The sequence below is a fragment of the Pteropus medius genome, unplaced genomic scaffold, assembly GCF_902729225.1.
Source record: "Pteropus medius unplaced genomic scaffold, Ma_sr-lr_union100, whole genome shotgun sequence".
NCBI classification, from domain to species: Eukaryota; Metazoa; Chordata; class Mammalia; order Chiroptera; family Pteropodidae; genus Pteropus; species Pteropus medius.
Window position 1 is genome coordinate 6567590 of NW_024342257.1, and position 9423 is coordinate 6577012.

The following is a 9423-nucleotide window of genomic DNA, read 5'->3' on the forward strand; positions in this document are numbered from 1 at the left end:
AGAAGATACAAAGAAATGGAAAGATATTCCGTGTTCTTGGATTGGAAGAATCAACATAGTTAAAATGACCATATTTCCTAAAGCAGTATACAGATTTAATGCAATCCCCATGAAAATCCCATCAGCATTTTTTTAAAAAAATAGAACAAAAATTTATCAGATTTGTATGGAAGCAGAAAATATCTCAAATTGCCAAAGCCATCCTGAGGGGGGGAAAAAAAAAATGAGGCTAGAGGCATCACTCTGCCTGACTTCAAACTATACTGCAAAGTGACAGTAATCAAAACAGCATGGTATTGGTAGCAAAAGAGACACATAGACCAGTGGAAAAGAATGAAGAATCCAGAGTAAACCCATATTTAAATGGGCAAATATTTTTTTGAGAAAAAATCCAAAAACGTACAGTGGTGAATGGAAAGCCTCTTCAATAAATGGTCCTGGGAAAACTGGAAAGCAGCCTGCAAAAAAATAAAACTAGTCTATTGTCTATCACCACACACCAAAATTAACTCAAAATGGATTAAGAACCTGAATATAAGACCTGAAACAATAAAATGCATAGAAGAAAACATAGGAACTATACTCAAGGACCTTGGTCTTAAAGAAGATTTTATGAATTTGACCTCAAAGGCAAGGGGAGTAAAAGCTAAAATAAATGAATGGGACTACATCAAACTAAAAAGCTTCTGCTCAGCAAAATAAATCATGAACAAGTTAAAGAGACAACCATCCGAATAAGAAAATATATTTTCAAGCTCCGCCTCTGATAAGGGCCTAATATCCAAAATATTCAAAGAACTCATACGACTCAATAACAACAAAAAAACATAAGATCCAATCAAAAAATGGGCAGAAGACCTAAACAGACACTTCTCCCTAGAGGACATACAAATGGTCAACAAATATATGAAAAGGTGTTCAGCATCACTAGCTATTAGCTAAATGCAATTCAAAACCACAATGAGATACCATCTCACACCCGTTAGAATAGTTATTATAAACAGGACAAATAATATTAAATGCTGAAGAGAATGCGTAGAAAAAGGAACCCTCATACACTGCTGGTGGGACTGCAAATTGGTACAGCCACTATGGAAAACAATATGGAAGTTCCTCAAAAAACTAAGAATTCATCTACTATATGATTCAGCAATCCCTCTACTGGGTATTTATCCCAAACACTTGAAAACTCATATCCATAAAGATATTTGCACACAGATGTTTATAGTAGCATTATTCACAGTGGCCAGGACATGGTAGCAACCGAAGTATCCTATGATGGATGATTGGCTAAAGAAGTAGTGGTACATTTATATAACGGAATATTACTCAGCCATAAGAAGAGATGAAATACTGCCATTTGCAACAACATGAATGGACCTTGAAAGATTCAAACTAAGCAAAATAAGCCTGACAGAGAAAGATGAAAATCACATGATATCACTTATATGTGGCATATAAACCTAAAAGCAACAAATGAACAGAACAAACTCATGGACATGAACAATGAACTAGTCGTTACTATAGGTTAGGGCATGGCGGAGGCGTGGGGAGGTAAATGGTGTAAAGGATGTCAGATATAGGGGGTAGGTTTAGTGTGATGTGAACAAAGGGGATTAAATATATGGTACCTAAACTAAACTGGACTTTGGGTAGTAAACACAATAGAATATACAGATGTCAAATTACAATGTATACTTGAAAATTATATAATTGTATTAATCAATATTACCCCCAATAAATTTAATAAAAAATAAAAAATAAAATAAAAGTAAATTTATATATATATATATATATGTTTTATATATATATATATATATGTTTGATCCAAACATCTACATGTAATTTTTGAATGACAGCCAATTTAACTATTCCATTTAAGAGTAAGATAATAAATAAGGTATGAGTTGCATTAACCAAGTAAAAAATCTCGCATGTGTGTGTGTGTACACATGCATGTGTGTGAAAATAGGAAGGCTGTGATTTTAGTGGGCATGATTGAGAGAATGCAACATCCACAGAGGATTGGGCATGGTAGAAATAAGGGAAGGAAAGATTAGAAATAGGTACAGGGACATTTGCTGTGAGCTAGTGTGAATAGTCCTGTGGACAGTTAACTGGTGGGACCTTAAGAGAAGAGAAAGTCCCAGAGGCAATTCTCTTTCTCAACTGAGGAAATGAACCAAAATGATTCTGATAAATGAATACAGAAATAGACAAAACACATGAATTGTTTATAGGCTGGAACATTATGATAGGGTATAAGAACATTCTGTGAATTAAGCAAAAAACTTATTTCAATACATCGTTCCCCTGTGATTGTCCTTCCTCACTATTAACATGTATCCTTGTACCCAAATATGTATTTTATTGTACATATATACATACACAAAAACGCAATTCAGTACATACACATGCAATTTCTTTTAATAAGAAAGGGAGAAAGGATTAATCTCACATTCTTATTCTCTGTTAACTCAGTTTTCCTAGTGACTTTCACTCTTACCAGCACAAGCAAAGGTGCTGTTTACTACATTACTGGGGTGAATTACATACACATATTCCTTAATGTAAAATAGTGAATTTCTGGTATACTCCTTATTTCCTAATATATATCTCACTTTTTATATATTGTTAGAGTTGATTTGCTAATATATCTAAAGAACTTTTGTGTCTATATTCATAAAAAATATGATCTGTAGTTTTTTATCCTTTATTTTTTTCTTTTATAATATTTTTTCCGGTTTTTGGTATCAGAATAATGCTGGTCCCTTAAGTGAGTTGTAAAGCATTCCTTCTTTTTATATTCTCTGAAAAAAAATTGTGCAGAATTGTTACCCTTTTTCCTTAAACATCTGCTAAAATTCATCTTTTTTTTCTTTTTTTTTTTTAACAATGCCTATAGCATCCAGTCTTCCTGGGTGGTCTCCTATCCAAGTACTAACCAGGCCCGACCCTGCTTAGCTTCCGAGATCAGATGCGATTGGGTGTGCTCAGGGTGGCATGGTCATAGACCTAAAATTCACCTTCGATACCATCTGGCCCTATGATTGTTTTTTTGTTTTGTTTTGTTTTGTTTCCTATGGGAAGATTTTTAACAAACATGTAAATTTTTAAAATAAACCTAGAACTATTCAAATTATGGATTTTCTTCTTGAGAGAGCTTTGGTAGCTTGTGTCTTTCAAGGAATTTGTCTATGTCTTTTAAGTTTTCCAATTTGTTGGGAAAAAAGTTATTCATAATTATTCTTATAATATTGTACTATCTATAGGATCTGTAGAGATGGTTACTCTTTTGTTCCTGATATTGACAATTTTTGTCCCCTATTTTTTCCTTGATCAGTTTAGCTATGGATATATTGAATTTATTAAAGTTTTTAAGAGAGAAACATTTGACTTATTCATAATCTTGACTGTTTATTATTGTGTTGTTATGATTTATCTTTATAATTTTCTTTTATTTGCTTTGGATTTATTTTGCACTTATTTTTCTAGCTTCAAGGCAGTATTTTGGGCCATTAATTTTAGACTTGTCTTCTTTCCTAATATAAGCATTTAGAGCTATAAATTTTCCTCTGAATGCAGCTTTAGTTAGTTGCATCTCTTTAATTTTTTTATTCGGTTGAATTTTATGCTTTAACAACCTCTTAACTCAACATACATAAAATTCAGACTTATGAAAACAAACATGTATTGAATACAAGAAATATTCCAAGTACAATTCTAGTTTATATGTTACAGCAGATTCTAAGACACTGTAAAGCAGAATTGTTTCATCACCTTTGAGCTGAAAACTCTGTGAATGGTGATCCTTTAACAAAGATGATCTATAGGAAACCAAACTGCAATATCCAAATGTTCATCATCAAATGATCAAGATGAGATAAAATAGAAAACAAACAAAACACTGTAATGTTAAACTAACTTATATTCTCAAAATTGCAATAACACTATTTTTTTTCTTATAGAGTTACCCAGAAAATTATTGTTTAGAGACACTGCCTGTATTCAACCTAATAAATAAATAAAGCTGATAGCATTAAAACATTCTTATTTTAAATTGTTTAAATTTTTATTACATGGCTTAATGTAAATATTATGTATATGTATATACCATAAGTAGATACTTTCAAATGTATCCTGTTTAGTAAAACTCTCAAAATGATCTTGTCATATCTTCTTTGCTCTACTTTAAATATATATATATTTTTTTATATTTTATTTTTATTTTTCAGTTATAGTTCAATATTTTATTTTTTAGTATATATTTTATTTTTCAGTTATAGTTGATGTTCAATATTAAATTTGCTTCAGGTATATAACATAGTGATTACACATCTGTATAACTCTTAAAGTGATCACCCCAGTAAAACTAGTGTCTCTCTGACACCATACATGGTTATTACCATATTATTGACTATATTCCTTGTGCTATAATTTCCATCTCCATGACTATTTTGTAAATACCAATTTGTACTTCTTAATCCTTTCCCCCTTTTTCACCAACTTCCCAACTCCCTTCCCATTTGGTAACCTTCAAAATGTTCTCTGTATCTATAAGTTTGTTTCAGTTTTCTTGTTTGTTTATGTTGTTCTTTAGATTCCACACAGACGTGCAATTATATGACATTTGTCTTCCTCTATCTGACTTATTTCTCTCAGCACACTACTCTCTAGGTTCATCATAAAATATCCTTATTCATCCTTTTACTTTTTTCATTTTATTTTATTTTTTTAAATTGAAGTGAGTGTCTTGTAGGCAGCATATGTAAGGATCTTGTTTTCTTATCCATTCAGTCACCCTATCTTTTGATTGGAGCACTTAATTCTTTTTCATTTGAAGTATTTGTTGATAGATATGTACTTATTGCCATTTTTATTTAGATTTTAATACACATTTTTTTTTTTTTCTTAAAGAAGTCCCTCCAACATTTCCTGTAATATTGGCTTGGTAGTGATGAACTCCTTCAGCTTTTTCTTGTCTGGGAAGCTTTTTATCTGCCCTTCAATTCTAAATTATAGCTGGGTAAAATAATCTTGGTTGTAGGTTCTGGGTTTTCATCACTTTGAATATTTTGTGCCAAGCACTTTTGGTCTGTTAAATTTCTTTTGAGAAATTTATTGACAGTCTTATGGGAGCTCCCTTGTAGGTAACTAGTTGCTTTTCTCCTGCTACTTTTAAGATTCTCTTTTTGTCTTTAACCTTTGGCATTTTACTTATGATGTGTCTTGATGTGGGCCTCTTTGGGTTCATCTTGTTTGGGACTCTCTAAACTTCCTGAGGCTGTATGTCTATTTCTTTCACAAGATTAGGGAAGTATTCTGTAATTATTTTTTCAAAAAGGATTTCTATTCCTTGCTCTCTCTCTTCTGGTACCACTATGATGTGAATGTTTTTATGCTTGACATTGTCCCAGAGGCTTCTTAAACTATCTTCATTTTTTTGGATCCTTTGGGTGTCCTCTGCTACCCCATCCTCTTTGTTGCTGATTCAATCCTTTGTTTCATCCATTCTGTTGATTCCTTTTAATGTACTCTTAGTCTCAGATATTGTATTCTTCATTTATGACTGACTCCTTTTATGTTTGCCATCTCCATTTTTAAGTTTTCTATAGCTTTGCTAAAGTTTTCACTGAGTTCATCTACTCTTCCCCTAACTTCCCTGAGTATTCTTATAACCAATGTTTTGAAATCTGCATCTGGAATGTAGTTTGTCTCCATTTTGGTAAATTATTTTTCAAGTTCTATGTTCTGTTCTTTCATGTGGGACATGAGTCTTTGTCTCCCCATTTTGGTTCCTTCCCTGTGTCTGTTTCTATGTATTAGGCAGAGCTCCTAAGCCTTCTGGGCTTAGTAGAGTGGCTTTATGTAGTAGATGTGTTTTGGGGCCTACTGGCACAGTCCTGGGAGAGGTACAGCTGCAAGCCAAGTTCAGCTGCAGCCTGTGCACCTCCGGAGCCACCCACTAAGAGTCACCAAGCAATCCAAATATAGCTGCCACCCATGTTGGGCTTATATGTGACTTGAGAGGCCAAGTCACAAACCGAGGCCAGCTGTAACTAGTGCAGGGCTTGGAGCTACTCAGCAAGAGGTATTGGGCATGCCGAGGCCAGATGCTTCTTCTTTGTTTTTTGTTTGTTTGTTTGTTTGTTTTTTTAGTCCTTAAGAGATTTTATAAAAGTTCGCAACAGGAGCCAAGATAGTCCATTTATATGGACTAAATCACTGGAAGTGGGTTGGATGGACCTATAACTTGGGAGAGGCAGAATCTCAGGAATGCCCTGGGAATAGCAACCTTTGTTATCCAGGTTGATGGTGACTCAGATACTGTGGTGCTTGTGTCTGCAGGTTGGGAGGAGGAAGGGCTCAACAAAGGAACAGTGGCTTCTGTCTGCACTTCTGCTGGGAAAAAGCCACCCCTCCAACTCTCACCCCGAAACCCGACAACTCAGCGCCTCCCTGTATGTCCCTGGCGCCCCTTGATCAGCTGTCCTAGAGCTGGAGCTCAGAGCAAGCTAATCCGTTAGGGAGTAAAGCCTGGTGTGGGCACTTTAAGAGGAATGGTTTCCAATTCCAGCAGCCCTCTGTCTCACTCAGCCGCAACCTCTGTTGGTTTTTGCAGCCAGAGGTTGTGGAGACTTCTCTTCCTGGCACTGGAACCCTGGGCTGAGAAGCCCAGTGTGTAGCCAGGACTCCCCACTCTTCAGGTGGGGGAGGCGACTCTGCTGCCACAATAGCCCTCCTGATCCTCAATTGCCACACGTGGTTGTGGGACCACTCCTACCATTTCGAAGTCAGCTGTCATTTTTGTTCCTAGTTGTAGGGCTTCTGTTCGACCAGACCTTAGGTGACTCTGCATTCTGGTTGCTCTGCAGTTTTGTTATAATTTTGATGTGACTGCCATCTTGAGAGTCTCTCTCATAAATTTTGATATAGCATATTTTTATTACAATTCAGTTTGAAATATTTTCTAACTTATTTTTGATTTATTTTTATCTCATTGAAGTATGTTGTTTAATTTCCAAATATTGTGATTTTCCTAGATATTGTATTGTTATTTATAATTCAATTCTATTAAAGTCAATAAACATTCTGTGTGCTTTCATTCTCTAAATTTATTAGGATTTGTTCGATTTAGCAAATGGTCTACCTTAGTTAATGTACTATGTGCATTTGGAAAAAAAATGTGTATCCTGCAGTTTTAGAATGTAATGTTCTGTATGTATCAAGTAGGTCAATATGATTGATCGTATTGTTTGGATCTTTTATTTCTTACTGATTATTTGTCTACTTGTATCAGTTGCAAAAAGGATGGTGTTAAAAATATTCTACTATTTATGGGACTGTCTATTTGTCATTTTAATTCTGTTGTTTTTGCTTCATATATTTTGAAGCAATTAAGTACATACACATATATGATTAATATATCTTCCTAATATATTAACACTTTTATAATTATGAAATAGTTTTATTTATCTTTGGTAACGTTTTCTGTCTTGAAAATTATTTTTCTAATATTAATATAGCCACTCTGGTCTCCTTATATTTACTGTTAAATAATATCTCTTTCCCATCCATTTATATTTAAAGTCTCTGTATCTGTATTTAAAGTGCATCTCTTCTAGACCTCATAAAGATAGATCTTGCTTTCTGCCTTTATTTGGAGTGTTCACTTTATTAACATTTAATGTAACTGTTGGTATGATTGGTTTTCCATTTCATTATTAATTTTCTGTTTGTACTCTATTTTTTTAACATCTGTTCCCCTTTTTCTGCCTTTTTTTCTGATTATTTGAATTTTTTACATTTCCAGTTTAATTTATTTATTGGCGTTTTAGCTGTATGTGTTTTCATGTCTTTAGTAATTGCTCTAAGAATTGGAATATATATTCTTAAATTTTCACAATCTACTTAAAGGAAAAAATATTCTGACACTCATTAAAATTATAAGAAAAACTTTAGTCAGAAATATTGCCATAGGTGTTAAGACAATCTCAACAGAGAGATTGAGTTCAACTCTTAATATAGTAATGACAGCTGCTGGGAGTTTATAGTCAAAAAGCAGAGTGAGGAGAAGATGGGTAGGTAGATGGAAAATTACTAAAAGGCGACAACATAGGTAGGAAGAGTGTTGCTAAAACAACTCAGTAAGATTCTTACTGAAGCAGACTAGGTTTGGTCGAAGAGAGAGTCTGTCAGTACCAACACACATAAAAAGTACTAACTTACTCTCATTACTACAACATATTATTTGGAAAACAGGTCCAAAATATAAGGTATTAAGCAAGAATTTGTAAGCTTTTTCACATAACAATGTTTTTCAACTATCTACTTTGTCATTCTTCTATAGTTATTTGGTTCTAATTTTTCTGATATTTATGGAGGCTAGACCATATAGATAAATTTTAGTAAATCTGTTGATTTTCATTTTGTGGTCCAATCTATTCAGCTCATGTCTAAAAAGAAGATATTCAAGGACGTGCATTCGCTTATTCTAGTCATCTTAATATTAACTAATATTTTTTTAATTTATTTATGAATACTACTATACTAATTCAAAGTTAATAAGAGAGAAGACTTTAGGTCTTTCTGAGGGTAGTCGTGGATTTATACTGAGATATTCACCCTTTCTTGCTTGGTCCTGCCTGTAAGCAAGGATCCACATTTGCAAGAAAGACAAACCTACTTTTGATTTTTTATCATATGAACTGGAGGAAGATTTTTGAGCTGCTGTACAATAAAAAAATGTGTTTTATACACAAATGATAGTATATAACTATATTATTTATTTTTACCATAGCTGTTAAAAATAAAACTGCATCAAGTCTATGGCCATGCCACCCTGATCACGCCCAATCTCATCTGATCTCAGAAGCTAACCAGGGTTGGGCTTGGTTAGTACTTGGATGGGAGACCATCTAGGAATATCAGATGCTATAGGTTTTAAATCAACCAATCAATCAATAAAACTGCATCTAAACAAGTCAATAAATAGGAAGCAGGTCTTTATTTTTATATTTATCCTTAAAGTGTTTCGATTTCAACCAAAAAAAAATTATTCCCAAGATTTGGATTAGCTTTCAATTTCATAGAACAATCATTACATAATTGAAACTTGCAGATTTTTGAATTAGACATTTCATGACATTGCATGGTTTCATAACTTGTAAAATGAAACTTACTATTAAAACGACTTAATTTTTTTATAAAATCAATTTAAGGCATAGTCAATATACTATTATAATACTCTTTTAAAAATATGCTTTATAACAATGATTACACATTTAAAAGTTTATTATAGCTCTGTAGTGATGCATGCTGTCGACTTAGGTAAAAAATATACATTTTCAAAACTTAAATTGATTTGATAATATTACACATCTAGGAACAATACAATGCAAGCAGTTTTCAACACTCAACTAC

The 9423-nt window shown here is 33.2% G+C and overlaps 2 pseudogenes; one reads left to right on the forward strand and one right to left on the reverse strand.

The window, feature by feature from the left end:
- Positions 1-2896: 2896 nt before the first annotated feature.
- On the reverse strand, positions 2897-3015 carry LOC120600197 (uncharacterized; annotated as a pseudogene).
- Positions 3016-8824: 5809 nt separating this feature from the next.
- Positions 8825-8943, forward strand: LOC120600194 (uncharacterized; annotated as a pseudogene).
- Positions 8944-9423: the final 480 nt, after the last annotated feature.